General features: G+C 42.4%; 1 protein-coding gene across 16 annotated transcripts in view; it reads right to left on the bottom strand.

Moving 5' to 3' along the window:
• LOC111243531 (dopamine receptor 1-like) overlaps positions 1-20179 on the bottom strand; it is a 190513-nt gene that overhangs the window by 128390 nt on the left and 41944 nt on the right. For 2 of the 16 annotated variants that reach the window (XM_086977353.1, XM_086977358.1), the window contains exon 2: positions 10278-10421. The exons of the other annotated variants lie outside the window; for them this stretch is intronic. The gene's annotated coding sequence lies outside the window, so the exon portion shown is untranslated. The remainder of the gene's footprint in view (positions 1-10277; positions 10422-20179) is intronic. 16 annotated transcript variants of the gene reach the window in all.

Genomic DNA, 20179 nt, shown 5'->3' with positions numbered 1-20179 from the left:
CAGCATCATTGGCCTCAAGTAGACGATGTGTTTCTGCTGCATATGCGCAACGAACACCAATGATATCAACATCATAATAGGCATATCCTGAAGAAGTTGAAGTGCTTAGTACACTTCGCAGTTAAACAATCAGTAACTACCGTGGAGACATTTAGTGAAGCGTAAGTATCAGCTAATATAGCCTAGAAGGGAAGCCTCTCGGAATTACAGCAATAGGAGTCGCTAGCTGCTAGCCAATGGGCAATTTACTTTCTCTAACCATCGACGAGGCCATAGCACTATTATATATATACAACGACGATCTATAGAGCTGCGTAACCCTGTCGAAGGTAGAGCGTTTCCAATCATATTCTGACAAGATCCGGATTCACGAACGCCCTTTAAACTAGGCTGCCAGTTCGGAGTCGGATATGATTGTTTTATGTTTTGATAAAATCACGGAGCTCGCAAAGTTGCTAATTTCTCAACAAGACGATACGAGCGTGTTTATTTGTGGTGTATTGTCACATATAACGCATGTATATGTTCCTATGCTTGTTCAGAGACTTAAAGCGTGCGTGCTACATTAGACCCTGATCGGCCAACATGTCGGGAACTCGGTGAAGTTAACAGTGTCTATAATATGTATGTGCCTTACAGGATAATAGCATATATAGAAAATCATTTGTGGACAGAATGAATTATCGACTGCCCTATCCGACATACCTAAGGCGACCTCATACATAAGCTGGCTCTGATGTACTAAGCGCACTGTTCTGCACTGCATGGGCGCAGATACAATCCAAGTCCCATCCGGGCGTTATGGAACGACCGACTAGCGCTTGGGTATAAAATGCCGTTTCTCTGCATTGTGAACTGTCCTAGGTGTCCGATCGTTTTAAGTATAATCCTGCGCAAATGTGAGTGTATGTCATTGGAAAAGGACTCACCACCAAATGAATGGCTTTTTTTAAACAAAACATGGCAAAGACGTAATACAGAGAGAAAGAGACTGAAGGCCCTCAAAGTGTCCTAAAGAATAGTGAGTTCATACCCATAAGCTCGCATATTGAACGAATAGAGAAGTACCATTTCTACTACACAGTTGTAATCGGCTATGCTAACTAACACATTTTGCTTCGTTCGATATACGGTCTGTCGCATACAATTAACTAAACAGATGAACCCTTCGAAAAAATACGGTGGGTGAATAAATCAATGAGGGAAAAAACGCGAACTTGTTAAGTGCAGAATTCGCAAAGACGTTCAGTTAATGATTATGCTGAAAGCAGATAAATGACTCTGTCACTGATGAGCGAACGTTATTTAACAGAAAATGAAATAGTTATAAATTCGATTGCGGTAGGGTCCGAGCTGACTACAGGGTATGGGTGGCGTATGCTAAAATGCCGTTATATTGAACATATTGAAGGAATAAGTTGAGGCTGGGTGTAAGCGAACGTCGGAGCCACCCCCGTTGGTCAAGGATCCTTAGATACGTTCTCTGGGAGATAGTCCTTTCGACGATCCATTTTCAGCATCGTCGAAGCCTAGCCCAGAGTCTTTTCGGCGACGGAGACCATCGTCCCGATCGTCGTAGACCTTACGCCCTTTCGGGTCCGCTCGGGTTCGCGTTCTACTTCGCATTGACAGGCAATCCAAGAATAAACCCTGTTTATGCTTATCGCATTATGATGGGCTAACTAAGAAGCCTCTAGTGAATGAGAGGTCGAGCAAGCTAGCTGGCTACCGGATTCCTCAGACCCTATATCTTCCATCGCCTTCCCGTTTTCTGGGCTGCCCACCCTATTGCCTGTCTCGAAAGCGCGTCCGTAGCGACCAAGGATGAGGGTCGGGTAAAACGTCCTCGACGTTCTATAAGCCATTGCTCTTTATTTTGCCAGATTGCTTTGGCTTGCATAGTTTCGATTTGGCCTCGAGACCCTTTCGTATTACGTACAGTATAAAAAGCCGTGTTCCATAGGTGTCAACATGATTTGCCCCGGCCCTAGGCTGCTCTGCCGTTATAGCTGCTACGTCTGGAAGTTTTGCTAAGGCTTCATAAATTTCCTTAGAATTTATTGGCTGATGAAGACGAGTACTTAACTCTGGTAATAGCTGTAACAACGGAGAACACAGTCTACAACTTGCAGTAAATCCAGTCCCAGTTCGATATAGGCCGGGATAGATCAGCCCAGTTCTGCCCCTCTTCACTGCCAGATGGTCACGACTCTTATATCTCAAAATGTGACGTCAAGAACAGCGGCGTAGTTTTCTTCGTCGCCTTGTCGACTTAACTTCCATTATCGCCATTCGCTACGTCCTCGAAATCGTCCTGTGGTCACAAATAGCAGTATGTCGGACTGCTGTTGCCATCGGTCTTAGTCATGACAGCGCTTGTGACGTTCGTGGTGCTGGTGGTAATATTCAGGGGCCGGCTGGCAACAGAGGCCAATTGATAACGAAGTGACCACCATACGTAAAGCCGAACTAAAATCAATCGAACCCATTGGCTAGCCACTAAATGATGGCGCAACTGGAATGCCGGTTACCTAGACATTGATTTATGTTGTCGCAGTTCGTAGATATAATTTATTATCAGTGCTGCAACAGTATTGGCCGGCATCGGCGCCCTGCGTAGTTAGCCCACTTCCGTTTTTGCTGCAGCTCCTGTTAATGCTGACGAACGCCTTGAATGGTGACGCTCTACTCAACCATTCCCAGTGTCAGATGGAGTGAAAGTCGGTCGCATATATTCGTCGGCTATCTGTCTTCCACAGTAGTAATATATACACTGCAGTATATACATTTGCACTAAAGTCTCGGATATCCGATCGCCCTTATCCTTATTGGGGGTGCTACTGAGATACATACACATCTATTCCCCTGCTCCATCTTCGCAGTCTCTAACATACAGCTGTCTAGCAAATGCAAGCAAAATCAGATTCCTATCGTGTAAATGTTTCTCTGTTTTACTTTTCCTTTGCCCCATGTAGACGGGAAAGTCATTGGGCCTGCATGTAACACGCAAGCCATTCAAGATCTAGAAAAGCATCTTCCCAGATAGGCATCTTTGGGAGGGAAGTTTGGCAATTGGAATGGTCTGTTGGTTATACTGAGCCGTAAAAAAGGTTTACGCTAATGCGTTTGGGTGCCCGGTCGACGTTAGTCTGAATTGTAATAGCTAAAAGAGAAAATTGCAATCGATCTAATTTGGGTTTGTACTTTTAAGTCACGTTGATATAAATTACTAGCGTTCTTCTTACGGCTTGTGTTATAGATGCAAGAGATACTTTGTCTAATTGACTAATTTTATAATAAAGGAAATTTCTCCAAATAACAGATATAAGTATAATATGTTTAGAAGAGCTTCTTGGAAGCTCCAGCCCTAAACGCGCTAATATATTTACGTATTTATTTTGGATTGTTTCGCCCCATGATGATATGATCGACACATTTTAATTTGTCCTATAATGGCAATACATGAGGTCCTTGCTTAAGTGTATGTTCGGACCATTTTGGGTATGTCCAAATCTTTATCACTTACGAAGATCATTTGTGATCAGCTAACAAATAAACACGTTACTATATTTAATAGGGCCTGCAATTTGTGAAGGGTACTGAGATGAATCGATACCGTTGCATCTAGTTAGTGTAATTTATCGCTGCTGGATTCTATTCATTTTAAGTTGAGCTCAAACGTAAACTTCATCGCATCGTATAGCTACAACGCTGGGTCCTACTTAAGCAGTATTTATATTGATTTTACTTATTTACCGTGTAAAACATGAAATTTTGTATAGCAGCTTTCATATGGCTGTTATATGTTTGTTTTGAAAGTTTACTACCCAGTGTGGTAGTAGCTAAACTATTGCGTTCTATTCCCATTGGAGTCGAACTTGTCCGATACCTTTGAAGCGGTATAGCCTTTTCCGTCTTGCTACAGCAATGGCTTTGTGTTCTTGCCCTAGCTTCTGGAGATTGTGATACACACTGCCAGCCTATGATACATCGCTATAGCCCTGCTAGTTCCATCCCTCAGAAAAGCAGTGGAGCTTTGTCTTCTCATTGACTCCTCGAATTCTGATTCTATTGGTCAACTGGCCGAAAACAATGTCATTGTTAACAATGCGTAAAGTCACCTACTGCCATTCTACGTTCTTATGATATACATACAGGGTTCAAAAAAGGTTGTACTGCATTGAAGTTACTTGTTTGAAACTAAGATTTCTTGCTGTTTATACAGCGCATGATAACTTTTCAACTATCCTGTAGGAGAAAACATTTCACTATCAAATCTGATGAAACTAAGCAGATGTAGATGCTGTACACTGACATCAAACCTGTATCTGTAAAACTATTTGGCAGAAATTCTTCATGCAGTTATTAATAATTGTAAATTTTAAGCTTCAGCCATGCGTGGCACGTACATCCTACGGCATCAAGGTTCGCATATCAACCATTACAAATGAAGTTTAATTATAGAACAGAACTCGGTAGCTTAATGGTCTATCTTCTGCTTATGTTTAGAGCGGAAGGGATATCTTAAAAGAATGGACAAACCTTTTCAATATTCAAGTAAACCAAATAGACCTTTGCATTGGCCATTTATAGTAGGACAGCGGTCTCGGTATGTTATTAGACACAGTGTAGGTTTGTTGCATTACCAAAAAACGGCAATGCCAACCGTTTCAGATCAATAGATCACTCCACATCTATTCGCGGCTTCGTCCAAATGGGTTTCCAATTCTGCAGCACCTGTAAATACTGGGCAATTTTCACTCTGTTATCGTTAGTGCGTGGGCAATTAAATGCATGGGAGTATGCATTAGGCCTGAGGGTACGAATCGAGTACGATCGATCCACAGCAACGCGCAGCGGGACTCTAGCACTGGTGTGCTTTAAAGAGCAGTTTTTGCTTTCTTGGAGTTCGGGTTTTGCTTTTGCGTCGGCCTATATCTCGCTGCCAGCCTGTGGACAACAAACCATCGCATCGACGTATTGCTGGGCCTATGTATGTACAACCCAGCTCGGCTCCGTTTATTTCCTTTTCTCACAACAATTTTTCTGATTATAGCTGTAAGGACAGGCAACAGGAAAATTACACAATACCGGAGTGTTTAAAACGTCGAATGCAGTTGTATTTTTGTGAGAACACATAATGCGCCTTTTAAATTCAAGCTATATACAGAAGAGATGTATTACCACTATTATGGTTCCCATCGGAAAGTAGTTTATTACTTATTGTGGAACTTACTCATAGCTATAGTATTAAAAAAAGATTCACTCGCTGGGAGGCGCGTGGTTCTTGCATGGTGGAGGACGTCAGAGTCAGCCGCCAGCTAAGATCTGAAGCCCGCAGACTTCTAGACTAGAAACGAAAGTCGTCGTCGCATCTCTTCGAGCGAAGGCATACTCTACTACTTTGTGTGCGACCTATGCCCTTTCTCGTCTCCCTCGATTTCTTGCTGTCTTAAAAGAAAGGAGATTAATGTTTTTGAATATAGAGCGAAAGATGGAGAGAGTGAAAGACGTTTGGAAAAACACAGACAAAGGAAGATCCCACTACTGGAATAGTTGTTATCGAGATGGATTTAGTGTTTGAGGAACGTGCCATCGATGGTTTCTTGCTTGATCTGCGCTCTTCGAGTCGGGCATGTACAAATGTTACGTGCTAGGCCTGGGGGCGCCTATCTAGAGGTAAGTAGGTAAGTAGGCGAACACATCAGTGACTCCTTGGCCGCCCCACGTTATTAACGGCGATGAACACTGCGAGGATTAACAACGTATTACACATCGGTAGTAGGCGGGCACGGAGAGGTACCAATAGACGGAAAGTTGCTGTCTGGTATGTAAGGCTAGCGAGTTTGCTAGATAGGAGCAACACCAAATAGGCCAGAGAGGGAAGAGCGGATCTCAGCTAGACGCCAGTTAGCAAATACCGGACTACCCAGCTTCCTGTTGTAGAACAGACCAAATAGAACATACTAAGCAAAGGTTAGATTGCACTCTAGCGACACTTGAAGGAGACCGTTTTATCGTTAATCAGATCTGAGTCCAGGGTCGCCGGCGCTGGAGAGAAAGTCGCAATGTCAAAATGAATAATCAGACAGAACTCTTTCTAATGAGTCTCAGAAATGCCTTACCCTTCTCAGCCAAAAGAGAAAAGCATTCTCCCAGTTGCGCTTTAATTAATTACCGATATATAGTAGCTGAAAAACTCATATATATAGTAGCTGATATCTCATCAGGTGTTGCAAGCTCAGTGATAGACAGACCATTGATAGTATCATATTAAAATATCTGATACAAAGCAGAAGAAGATGCACACATGTACACAGGCGGCGGCGGCGGCGGCTCAACGTAATACCAAATTTTTAAAGATTTATGGCTAATTATGATTCCGTCGAAGCTGTTGGAAACTGGCAAAGTCATGCGGAAAATTAGTGCATATTAGGTTCTGGCTGAACGTTATTTCGAAGCGTGGATATTTATTCGTGATTGTTGTTTTCGCATAGTTTGGCCAGAAACCTTACGTACCGTCTACTGGTAAACTTTGCAAGTAGTCAACCATAGTTATTGCCTTGACCACACACCTCACAGGTTTCTATAATATTAAATTAAACTTCAGCTTAATATCCTGTTACGATATTTCTTCCCGGATCCAGTGTGGCGTAACTTCTTTTAAATGTTACTACCATCAGAAGCAACTAGACGTCCCTTGCAGAAGGCCTATGCATACTGACAAGGGGCGATCTGCAGGTACTGGAAGCCTACGTTGTTTCGACAACTTAAGCATTGCTGCGCTTCAGCTCGGCCATAATTAGTCGAACACGGGACTTTAATCACATTATAATTGCCGTTTCCGGCTAGATTCGAGGTCGATGCCTAATTAATAATTACGTTCCAGCCACCTATATTATTAATCATTTAAATCCACTATTTTATCAAGGAGTAAGGTTAAGTAGAAAACCAATGGGTCTACTACTAAATTCGAAGAGCAGTTGAGCAAACGCCACCATTATCCTGAATCCATCCTGCAAAAGGAATCTGTAACCATCAAGACACGACCTTCCAAGCTCACCTTTTAGGTTCAATCAGTTATCGAAAAATGCATACCGTGTCAGCCAACTTTCTGTTTCAGTTGAACAGGCATACTTTCACATTGGCCGTAACTGCAACGGTTTTTGCTTTGCATTGCTCTAGTTCGTATTACGGAAGCTTCATGTGGAACCGTCAATCAGCAAATTCAGTTGTTTTTTGAAAAGTCAATAGAGAATACACTACCATTACTAGTCAATGTTGCTGAAAGACATGCTGAGCATCAACAAAAAATACCGAACGAAAAATGTGACGTTAAACACGGTTATAATAACAAAAAAACCTATGCGTTTGGCATATGTTGGTAACGTTTCATCATTATATTCCTTCTACTGAAAAAAATTAACTCGTATTAACAGCCGCTAGATGGCTTTTATATAAGTCAATCGTTTGATATTATTCTTGTTTCCCCGATAGAATGTTCTCATTTCTCTCTTCCTGAAAGACATTGGTCGAACGAATGTGCCAGTCGCAAATATGTCAGGGGTTGTAGCAGTCTAGAAAAGTCATCGGAGAAAAACGATCTGGCTTTTCACAGACCCGTGTTTAGATTTAAACAAGAAGTTCAGCAATGCCAAACACTTATATACACACCGTATATTGAAAGACCAGGTGTGGCGTATGGGCGTATGCGAGCTCAACAGGGAACAAAGACAGAATCGTTATTGATAGGATTTCTGTTGAGCTCAAAAACGCCATGACACTCACGTGTCATGCATAGATCAGCAGGATCCTCAAGGAAGTTATACAAAAGTTACATCGTTATTAGCCTTAGTTAACTCTTACCCAATTGACCAGCTAGCAGATAAGAAAAGTTTTACCACTTCCAAAATTTCGACTCGACTATGCTAATCATAGACATTCAAGTTTTTTTGCACGCCTCATAGGCTTTTAAGTACTACTCACGGCCATCCGTTGTGGTACAGCTAGATAATCGGTTAGTTGTTTGTCTGTATCTGGCCTTGAAAGCAAGCAGCGGAAGTTACAGGAAAGGAAATTAAGGCTCGTCAGCAGCTAAAGAGAGGGATAGACACTACCCAATTTGTCTAAGATATTCGATGGATGACTTGAGATAGCAGTCTTCGTCCGTGAAAAAAATATTGGCAGATCCATCGAAGGCTAGGTCGCGTTACGTATGCAGAAGGTCACCCGCTCGATTGATCAACCATTGTGTCGCTGGCGTGGGCATATACGTCAGAGGACCGACTAGACAAATAGGATAAGTGGTTAACTTCTTGATCAAGAGCCAACTACAGCCCGGCACGAGTCAGCCCCGTCAACACGTTTTACGAGCGGTAACGCTGGCGCCGTAGTTGTCATAAAAGCGCGACGACGATTAACCGTGCGATCTCAGACGCTTCCATACCAAATTCTCTCGTCCCTCTATCATTAACTAAACACGGCCAGTGGTTGTAGTAATAAAGAAATAATAGAAATAGATGTCACCATCAACAGGCACAATTATGACAAGTAGAGTTCAATCTCGGAGCTAAGACATTTGAGGCGAACTGGTAGTTACCTGCCTAGCGCAATAATTTTACGACTGAAGTCTTATCTATGCCTTTACTACGTACGTGATCTTCACGTTAATTGAGGTTGAAATACAGCGTAATACTTTTCTAGTCGGCTTGAGATACAGTGAGCGATATGGATGAAAAATAAAAATGTTCATATTTCTATCACCATTTTACAAATAGCATGTAAATTAGACATATTTGTTTTTTTTTGAGGTACTTATACACGGACTCGGTGAAAACGTTCAAATGATGCCGGCCATTTTTCAAATTTGGTATTTCGTGTCTTCCATTAAAGCTGCATTAACGTTTTCTTATGTTATGCAACGGTTCAGCACTTTCAACCTGATACAAATTCATTGGTCTATATACGCAGCAACGATTTTTAGCATTCGAAGATAGTTAATCGTATAAACCATACTCACAAACGAACGAGCGTTAGCTTAAACGAGGTAGTCCAGTGGCACGATAAAATCTATCGTATTCTTCGTCGGCTTCTTACGAAAATGGAGTTACGCGATCATTTGCAAAGAAAAAGGGGCTCTTCTGGAATAACTTAGATGCGATTATTAATTTACAACGAAGTCAACAATTCAATAGACATATTTATAGTATCCTTGATTAATAGGATAATTTTATAACTTAGTTCCCCCATGACTCAATACAAATGACATTTTCATATACAGACGCCATATTTTTACCTCAACTAGCACTCTCATTTCTTATATCACGACCCGAGTACAAAGACGCCATACCCCGGAGAAAAAATAAACAAGCGCATTATGTAATGCACTGACCTCATCAGAATCCTCATCACGCTTTTCAATAGTCTGTACGACATCTGAACTTACTTGACCTTAGGTAGATAGAGACTAACTCTGAGTTAAGGTCACTTTGACTCAATTTCTCGTCGTCGATAACAGACCCGTAAGAAAAACTAATTAAGTTAATTACTATGACAAATAAACAGAGAACCGATCACCATTTATTCTTACACTACAACGAGGCCCAAAACAAATGCCATTGAACTCGATAACCATTACGAAGGCCAAAGAAAGGCCTGGCTGGGGACATAGCAACTATTTTTCGATCTCTAAAGACTCCTCTTGACGTTGGGTCTCAGTTAGTATTTTGGTCCTTATCACCGCTTTTTCCTTTCCCTACTCCCACTCCACTCAGTTTCCCAATTGTTGCTACTGTTGCTGGTAGCAGTAGCTAAAATGCTAGCGGCTTCGTGAACGAAGTGTCCGGGCGGTGCAGAGATCTCTTTCTGCGTGGGTTCGCAAAATGACCTGCCATTATTCAGCGATGGCGATCGGTCGGGTCGATCAGTAAGCTGTATGGTTTAAGTGTCTGGTAGACTAAGCGCCTTAAGGGTGATAGAAGCACGCGTCGCCTGCCTATACATGGCTGCGTTAATACACTAATACAATGTATGGCCACGGCCACACCTAGCAGCCTGCCACTCTCACCTCCAGCACGGTGAAGCCTATCATCAGTAAGTCCTTTTCCCGTTCATAGAACATCTTTGTGACCGTTAGCGAGGTCTAGCGGTTAAAGAGTGGCAAGCAAAAGAGTCGATACCTGGCTATCTAACCCGCTGGCTAGCTGGTTCACCAGGCAAACGATAGAAAAGCCCACCAAACCACTGCTGTGTTGTCTCGTTTCTTTTCTGTTTCATACCTTTTACATACGTAGTTACGCACTGGACAGAGGGAGTTCGGTGGGTGGCTCTCTTCGGCTGCCTGCTGTTGTCGGACCTTAGGACAGACCTGGCCTGCGCAGCGGCGAGCGACCATCCAAGACTCATTAGGGAGCCTTCCCTGTCTAAGGGTATCAAACAGAAATTACAACAATGCCAAACAATGACTCTACTCAGGCCCGTTTTTTTCATCTTTGCAGTCCACAGACCATCTAGTCCATTCACCGGCTGCATCTATCTATTTGCCCTGATACGCAATAATAAAAAAAAAAATTCTGCGAGGCCATAAGAATGTGATATATTTAATAGTACTTAGCGTAATTTCACTTGCTTGCCCTCAAGCGAAGGTGAAGTGGGATAATTAAGATCTCACCTTGAAGTACCGCATATGTTATCATCATCTTTAGAGTTTCAAAAAAAGAACAACAGCTATTTGCCCAACCACTGCATAGAATAGTTTCTAAGGCAAAAAAAAAAAAACATGGAGGGCGTGTCTCAGCGAACGCCACTATGGCCATGTAAAATGCTTACTTGCAGCACGAAATAACATCCTTTATATTAACCCCGGGCCTAGCCAGGATTTGCATAGTTTGTAAGAAATACTCTACCGAAAACACTGATATTAAAAGAATTCTGTTTTTTGGGAATATTTTATCTCGGCTGATGTGTGCGTCACGAATATACGCATACATAGATAGCGAGAAAAGAGCTGCAAAAGACGAAAAAGAAAATCCTACCATGTTGTCCGCGACGCATATGCCGTGCGTACTACTCTAAAATATGGCTGCCTTATAACTGAGGTATTTGCGTATGACTCAGTTAACAATGGAGTTTTAGAGATAGTTAGCTTGGCCTGTTATAACTTGATCTCGTTTTAAGCATATTCATTACAAATGATAGCCATGGGCTATCTACAACCTGATTTCTCTAACGAGAAATTCTCAGGAACTGGTAATGAGCTCTGCAGTATATAGGTTTCTGTCGCTCGAGTACAAGCGCTCAGCAACATCGTATCCGTGCGTCGCTTGTTCACATCAGGGATAGTAGAAGTCGTGTGACATTTTGTCTCATAATCCTCGAACGCATGCGGCCTAATCTCAGGTAAATCGCGCCTTACATATGACAGACATGCTAGCAGGTATATAAGGTGTATATGTATACAATTATATATATAATCGACTTCATCTCTCAACCTTGAGCTTAATGCTGTCAAAACGACGCCACAATAATTAATATGTGGGAAAAAGAGGTTGGGAAATAGTTAAATGACAAGGTATCAGCATTTGCCAAGTTACGGAATTGCCTCGACTACCTGGAATCTTCGCTTTGTTTATCAAGTGCACAACGCTTTCATTTAGACCAGTTGGAAGAACATCTGCCTTTGCGATTCGCGTATCCACGTTGTGCCTATTTTTTTATTGTCCTTTATGTAGAAGGCATGCTGGTGATGACTGGGTGATCAATGGCAGCAACGTTATGGATGACCAATCAGTGCGGAAATTCTACAGACAGGGGTGTACAGACAGCCATGCTGCGTGGGGATAGCGTTCGCTTGCATTGTTCGAGTGTAATGAGCTTTATGCACGGTGGCCAATGTCGAGAGAGCCCGATTTGAACAAAAAATTTCTGCCTTGCATCGGCTTGAAACGACGACCGTTAGCTATAGTAGATAGCAGTATTCTAATGCACATAATCCAACGATACTCCGGTGGGCACATCAATAGCAGCGTAATTAGCACATGTTTTTCTTCTGACGCCATTATCATGACGCCCGTCGTTGTTCTCTCAGCGATGCATGCGTACGTGAATGTAGACCTCGGTACACAGCGGTTCGACCAGAACGAAACGAATGGAGAAAAAAAGCGACAGGTAGATTTGATAGAAACGTAGAAAATTCCGCCCTCGCTGCTGGCGTCCAGTGGGGTCTTTCGAATGCCGAATGTCAGTAGAGTTCCACCGTTGACGTACATGCCGTGCATATATGCAATATACATAAAGGGTATCTTCTCTTATTAGGGCGTCTCTTTTGTTGTTCGGGCAGGAGTATCCTGTGACACCTTTCATTCAATGCTTTTTATGCTTGTCCCGCGTCCAACATAGTTATCCAGAGGCTCGAATTTCTGTCTGGCTTTCTGTACACTTTATCCGCTTGCCAAGTCGCACAGTCGAGATGGCACCAGCAGTAGCGTCAACGGTGACTCTGGTTCGACTGTTGGTTGCATCGATGAACAGAGAAACCGACCGAAGAACAGCAAATCCCAATTCGCCCCCGCCGTCTCCATGGTCCAGCTATCCAATATGCAAATAGCGTTGTGGGAAATGTTAGAGCGAAGAACTCGAATGGGAAGGGGGGCGGTGAGACTCTGTATTCCTAGCACGAGATAGAAGTCTCCTGAATCTCAAACGGTATAGCTGTATTTATTATGTACTTGTATATTAGCGGTAGCAGATGTGGTACAATCGTTTGAATTCCTTCATTTGTACCTAAATTGAACGTCTCGGAGGTAAGTGAAACTTCCGCGAAAATTCGAAATATCTGACAATCTTGTGGCAAAGGTTGTCAGGCTTGTAAGAAAAATTGAGCTATTTATGTATAAGATGCGTTATCGAAGACGGCTAATAATGTTTCTGTTGCCTTCATTTTGGAAATTTCGATGTCAAGAATGCTCCTCGTAGTCGACCAATGATGGAAAAATTCAGTTAAATTATTGCGAAACTTAAATGAGACCAACACGGTGAATAGCCATAATATCGCCTAGAAATGGTTCGAAGAAAGCTGGCTAAAAAGAAAAACTCGAGCTTGTTGGGTGCTGGGTTTGGTGGGACTAAGAGAGTAGTAGCGCACAATGAATTGCTATCGATGCTGCTTGGTTCGAGCTGATACTGTCAACAACCAACAAACTAGAATAAACCATTAAAAAACGGACCGGAACTAATGACTAGGAAAGGCGTCCATTTTTCCTCATGATAATGCCAGGCCGTATACATCTTAGCTTAACCGGCAATAATTGAAATAACTAAAATTTCAATGCATTCGTCATATAGCTCTGACTTTTTAGCATCAGACCATCTTCTGTTTCGACTTCTGCAGAACTCTCGTAATACTGTTTATTTAGCTTGAACAAAGGGTTGCAAAAATCCTATATTACATAATTTTTTTCCCGGAAGAAGATTATGATGTCATCAGAACAATTGCAAAAGACCATTAATATACTGCATGCTAAGTTTAATAGCCTTTAATGGTATTCTGAACTATAGAAATATTTACTTTAATTTTAGCATAAAAAAATCAAGACTTTTTCGACGATTCAATCGAGATCTATATACATGTATAAAAAATTTTCATTGGATGGTCACAGGCGATTAGGTTAAATCGGAGCAATGGTCGGCATACTGGCTCACGGTAACACACTGTCCGATATCCGTACACAGCGTAACAAACCACGAAATGTTAATTTGCCCTATTTCGTCTATATATTCGTAATAGGGCTTCGTAAAAAAGCGGGTCCGATTTGAGTTAGCGTTTTTACATGTTCATGGATGAACTGCTTATAGACCGCAATTTCATTGCATCAGTCTTACAAAGGTCTGCCTTATGGCCTAAATTATCCACGTAAATGCGAGAAGTAGTCATAGTCTGTAGAAGGTCAAAGCAGCTTTGGCTACACGTTAGAACGTCAACTTTGCCATATCCGAATACGCTTATAACCCGATATGTAATGGCAGTAAGAAACCATTATGCTCAATTTATTACATCTAATGGGCTAAAGCTGATCAATGAAGAATAAACAATGAGAAAAGACAAAATCGAAATTCAAAGGCAAAACTCAAACAATTCATTAACCGTTTCAGTGCACATTTCACACACTAATTCTACCTATAAACACTAAGTAATTATACAAAATAGGATAGATTTGAATTGTTTTAAATTTCATAAGAAGATCACTAGTCTAGCGGAATAAGGCAACGATAGAAATATAGAGGCCAGAAACATTTCGAACATTTTTTTCCTTTATCGTCCTTTCGAAATAGGTCACCTGCCTTTTCCTGTCCGGGTAAAAAATATCGTCATGAAGGCGAGGCTAGCATTGACGGCGTTGCTGCCTGCTATCCGTTTTCACAAATGCGCTCTGCGGCAAGTCGTTTGTATACCGGGATATCAAAGGTAGTCCGCAATGCCTATCTGTTTTGTTTTCTCTTTCCTTGGATTAAGCAGGGGTTCCGTTTGTCCCTATCGCTCTAAACCTGCGTCAATAGAAAAAGTCGTTCAAAAAATCCCCTTTAGCCAAACCAGTTGCCACTAATGAAATCTTGCTTGACTTTGGTTCGTCGGGGTGGACGAGGCGCATAGTTATACCCCATGCTTGCGACGTGTCTTGGTCATCAAAGCGAACATATTATAGCGGTTTTACATTCACCGGTGTGTAGTCGCTGGCCTGTTTTGGTACACTAGCAAAAGACAAACCAATAATAAAACGAATTGTGTTTGCTACTATCGTTTTGCTATCGTTGGAAGCCTTCGTTGCACCCGCAGACGGTAGTGGCTCCGACCAGTTCTCATTGCTGCTATTCAGAGGCGGTTTCGAGCAAAGGCGGGAAGTTTTGTGGAAACGGAAATGTCAATAACGATATAATACGCAATACACATAAATGAGATAAAATAAATAAAGAAAAATAGGAAGATGTATTGCAATCTCTTTGTTTTTATCGAATTTTGGCACGTTCCGTTCTCCATTTTGCCGATTTGTCAGTGTTTCTTTTTTATCCTTACCATCACCACTGAGAAAAGTACCTCTTCAAGTTCTATCAGATAGCTCATTTTGGGTATCGTTAATTAACTACGCAGCTATGAAAAACTGGCTTTCGTCAGACTTTTTTTAGTTGCACACCACTCAACTTATTGCCTGTTTGAGCCGTTGCATCTTACGACGACGAGCAACGCTGCCGAAGCTGTGTCAACCTATTCACGCTGCTCAGGCACACGCCTACGCAGGTACGTACCATACTCACTTTCTCTTTCTCGTTTAAGGTCATGACTATTCCTTTACAGGCCCTAAAACCCTACCATCCAAATCTAGAAAGGACATACGTTGAATGACTCGTTTGTTATTATGAAACTGCCGTTAACCTGTACTCGGCAGCAGTTTCGGCTACATTGTCACTGCTACCGCGGACGTCCAGCCGCTAGTAGCTTCCAACTGTAAACTTCCAGCGGAATCTAGCAGTCGGGCCATTTACACGCTTTTGCCTGCCAAAGCCTGGAACACCCATGCATACAGATAGCAGGTTGTTTCTGCTGTTACTACCTCGTTTTGACCGCGAACGATACGTCGCAATGCTCGCTCACGACACGGCCTGAATCAGCTCTGATGTATCGAAGCGTGGCGCTGGCTTATTTTGCCTGCACGACTACCATCCTCGATCGGAAAGGGTCGTATGCAGGTGAATTTTGCTGCCAGCCTCAAGTATTCAGGATATCGGTTGCGATTTCCAAACGATTAAAAGCGTCGGAAGTCCTCACGTCAGGAACAGTGGCCTCATCAGCATTGGCATCACAGCCTCGACTACCACCGCGATCTCCGGTGCCTGCGCAAACAAACGACACAGCAGTGACTGTATTCGGCGACACGTTTACGATAGACTCTTGACCAGCCAATCGCTATCTCTGCCATGGCTTCGAATACAGCCTTTTATTAAAGCCATATGCGGGAATTCAATAAAAAGTTTACTCCGTATGTCATCGTTTGCACCTGGCCTGCGTGTACCGATCTGTTATATGTACACATATTAGTTATTTATGTACAGGGAATTAAATGAAATGTTCAGTTGTACACCAGCGAGCGGGTACCCATAATGCGATGTATTCTATGCGCGAGTCTTGCAAGCGCTTCTAAGCTTCCCCAAGTAATATGTTGGCAGTAGTGTTACTCCAGACATGCCGATCATATATAGGTGTATTTAAACAGCATGTAGTTGTGTAAACATGTGCAATTGTATCAACTACTTGTGCATCATATACCTACCGAACAACGTCATACATCAACCCTTTGTATTTTACTCGTCCACTGTATGGACAATTTCCATCTGGATGGTATCTGTGGTTAACGCTTACTTCTATAGATTATTTAACCGTAAACAGCGAAGGGCGAAATTCGCGCAAGGCTTTCATGTAGGACGCCAGCAGACTGCTACATGATACAAACAACAAGGACGAAATATAAGGGCGGAAAAATATTAGCCTTTGTGCAGCAACAAATATTGCTACGTCTGTCAACACCATATACACTATCGATGCACGCAAAGCCTATATATATGTATAGCATGATAACATATATAGAAATGAAGCAATAAACAGTTACGTACATAGACACTTTAGACGATATCATAACAGGCACTTATTTGAGAGGCGTCTTTACATATTAGCCCGACGTCACCGTACGTATCAATAATACCACTGCAATACTTATGTTCTCGATTGATATTCAATGACACCATGCCCCTTATTCCTTTCTACGCCATATGGATACTTGCTTGGGTTGATATATACATATATTAGCGTAAATATTGGCTGCATGGTCGGTCGAATCGCCTCATCGCTTGTGCTTTACAACGACTCTGACCTGGTTGCACCTGATGGCGACCTACGGACATGCGCCATTTGGACAGATCTTACAGTAGAAAGTTTTAAACAAGTGAATTGCGTCAAAGCCTTCTTTCTCACGAAGGCGTTGGGATTACATATAGTGACCTAAAATCGCCATGGCCTAGCTGGTTTGCCGCTGTTGTCCGAAGACGTCTGTCGACCCTTCGAGCTCCTAGCAACAAAAGCGTTCAGGATCAATCTTAGGAACTGAAAGCAAAAATTCGCGGAGACTGAGTGGGGGTCATTTATTCCGTATGCGATAAGTAACAATGGTGGTCAATGAGATGAACTGGGTAAACAAGCACGCTGTCATTTCCTTTGTTGTGCATGGGTTACATCACCACCACCTTTCGATGAGTTTGACGATACAAATAAGAGATCCAGATCCGTGGGAAATTTTCACATATATGGTGCCGCTCGTTGCCCCTTGCTAGCATCTGGCAAACCTCTCAAGCTAGTTTTACAAACTTAACAAGACTGTATAACCTATACGACGCAAAATGTTCTATGTACCCATTCTGGTACAGGGATATGCTGTCTGACCTGTATCTGCAAGCGTATCCTACTGGTGTTTCAATGTCATAAAGCAGACGTTGACTAAGCTATGGTGATACTCTTGTCGCGCATAGTACAACTTCTATGTTGTTATCTGGTTGCTTCTCAGGCATCGGACATTTCCTCACTCGTGCCTCGCCTCTACCGCGACCATCACAATGCCATGAAGTCCGTGCGTCCGTGAAGCCATTAAGATGATGCTGTATCCACCGTCATTTATTCCGTTGTTGGGACCGATGCCGGCAACAGTTGATGGGTACACATTCTCGCATTCACAAAGGGATGGACACTCCTGGGAATACGGCGCTAAACACTACAGTAGCATTTAGGAACAGCATCTGTCCCGTCCCGACCGACAAATAGTCAAATGTACCCTAGGTCTTTTGTGAACTATTGGCCACATCTTAATTGTCGACACCGCAACGGCAATAGCAGCGGTAGTGAAAACACAGCAGTTTGTATCATTACTGCTAACATGGCACCGCAGGCCGCGAATGATCCCACAAAAACCGTTTCTAAACCATGAATGAATTTAACTATTCAATAAAACTTCCCGTATCAAATAAGCCCTCTCCGATATTTTCGTATCTGCCTTCTCATTAATATAACCAAAGTAGATAATTTTTTTTTGTCGTTTCATACGTACATTCGAAATACAGCTCTTATGTTGGACCCGTTGAAACGGTTATTTGTACTCGTTTGAAGGAAGTGGGATCACAGCCTTACTGAGGATCGCAATCATAAAAAGCACAACATTTATGAAACAGAAATATAGTGGCGTAACACATATATACGCGCAGTTGTACGTGTAATAGTAATTGAAATAGTATGGTACGATAGCGCGATCTCGACGACGCAGTCGTCTGCTTTCGTATTGTATGTTTCGTGCGAGAATCACATCCTTGCATCCCTCTCATAAATGGAGAAACTTGTCGCGAAGGAGGAACACCGATATGAGGGGCTTCGATTGGGCTAGTGTCCTATCAGGCTTGGTCTGTCCACGAAACGAAACTGTTCGACAGGCCAGACTAGAGTGACGTGCCGTTCAATTGCCGGAACATAAATCAATCACGCATAAACACTTTATACATAGGCTTAGAAGAACTACTGTCTATGGCATAGACTGGCCAGGAAAAAGAAATTAAATCGTTTGCGCGCCATAGTGCAATCAGGTTGTGCCCACCATAAATGAATCCTAGACGAATCTGCGATACAGCGAGGTATACACAAACTACTGACTGGAACGGAACTGAAGGAACAATAACATACTTGCATAGATAAATATAGGCAAAGTAATCCTAACCTATGATAGTTGTGGCGTGAGAAGAGACCTTCCATGAGGACATGGCAACAGTTTGGTGGGTTTGATATTTATGTTGGTGAACAGCATGCACCTTTACGTACGGAAATCGGCATATAAAAGAATATACGATTGCTAAACTGAATTACCTAGTAAGCATCATATATCATGCGGCCGGTATTACCAGACAACATCAATGTAACGTTAAGGATACGGTTATTGAACGGTAAATCACTAAACTGTTATCCGGTCAAGCCCTGTCAAATCTAGACGGATAGGTTGGATACGTACTGCTCCCAGCGAGAACTTCCCGAAAATCGTGAATATCACCAGCTAGGCTGCCGTTCTAACCTTTATTTTTTTTTTAAAGATAAAAAAGCTGAACTAACAAGCTACAATCATCGAAGACATCTCGTCGAATGTAGTTCCGGCAGCCAATAGAAAAGAGGATAAAATTTGCCAGGAAAGTTTGTGCTGCTATTGCTAAGATGAACGCAATTGAAAATACCTTTTAGCGATGCGACAGGTCGTGCATTATATAGATAAGGTGGGCAATAGCAGGTCCTTGTTATTGCCATAAGGCGAAAAAGGTTTCCGATATTTCTGACACCCGCTCCTTAAAGAGGCAAGTTAATTTTCGAGTCAGACGGGGTCAGGAGAAATTCAAGACAAAGGGCGAACTTATTACCTTTGACAGTCCAACACTTTGGTTAAAGTCAAGTTGTAATCCTTTTTATTTGACAAAAAAGCGTATATTCAAGTTAGTCATACTTCAAACTATGTATGACTATTTTTGAACGTATGTATTAGAGAATTCCATGCACTCACTTTTGTATGCTGTCAATTTTTGTTAGTAAAGTACCTCTTGTTGCACGCCCTACTATGAGCCGTTCGCTATTGTTAAGTTATTCTCATTTTATATATTATAATAACATTTCAAGGAAATACCTAGTCCAACTCAATGTTGTCCCGTTCTGACAAACTTTGTTCGAACGAGGCGCTATAGTTATTCAATGTCATCCTGTCTGCGTTGGCGTCCACAAGGCGCAAAAAAAAGGAGTCGACGAAGCAGACTTGGCCTGGCAAAGTAGCCTTTGTGTTGCCCCCGGCGGCCTACAATAGTGAGCTCCAGCGGTTCCAGCAGTAGCTGGGTACTTACAGTTCGGTTATGGCAGTTCGCGCTACTCAGTGGGCAAATAGGCGGACACCGTGGCAAGTGCGTTGGATATGAACGACTGAACGAATGTAAACACCGCAAGCTCTATCCATAGTTCCGATTCAGCCAACACCTCATTTATCCCGCATGGTTTTTCTTGGTTTGGTAAGCTCTACCACAGACACTTTCTTCTACAGCTTTGACAAAACCATATTCTACCAACGACATA

This window comes from Varroa destructor, unplaced genomic scaffold, assembly GCF_002443255.2.
Source record: "Varroa destructor unplaced genomic scaffold, Vdes_3.0 BEIS01000001.1, whole genome shotgun sequence".
NCBI lineage: Eukaryota > Metazoa > Arthropoda > Arachnida > Mesostigmata > Varroidae > Varroa > Varroa destructor.
The sequence above is the reverse complement of the archived record's forward strand: the minus strand, read 5'-3'. Positions and strand labels throughout refer to the sequence as shown.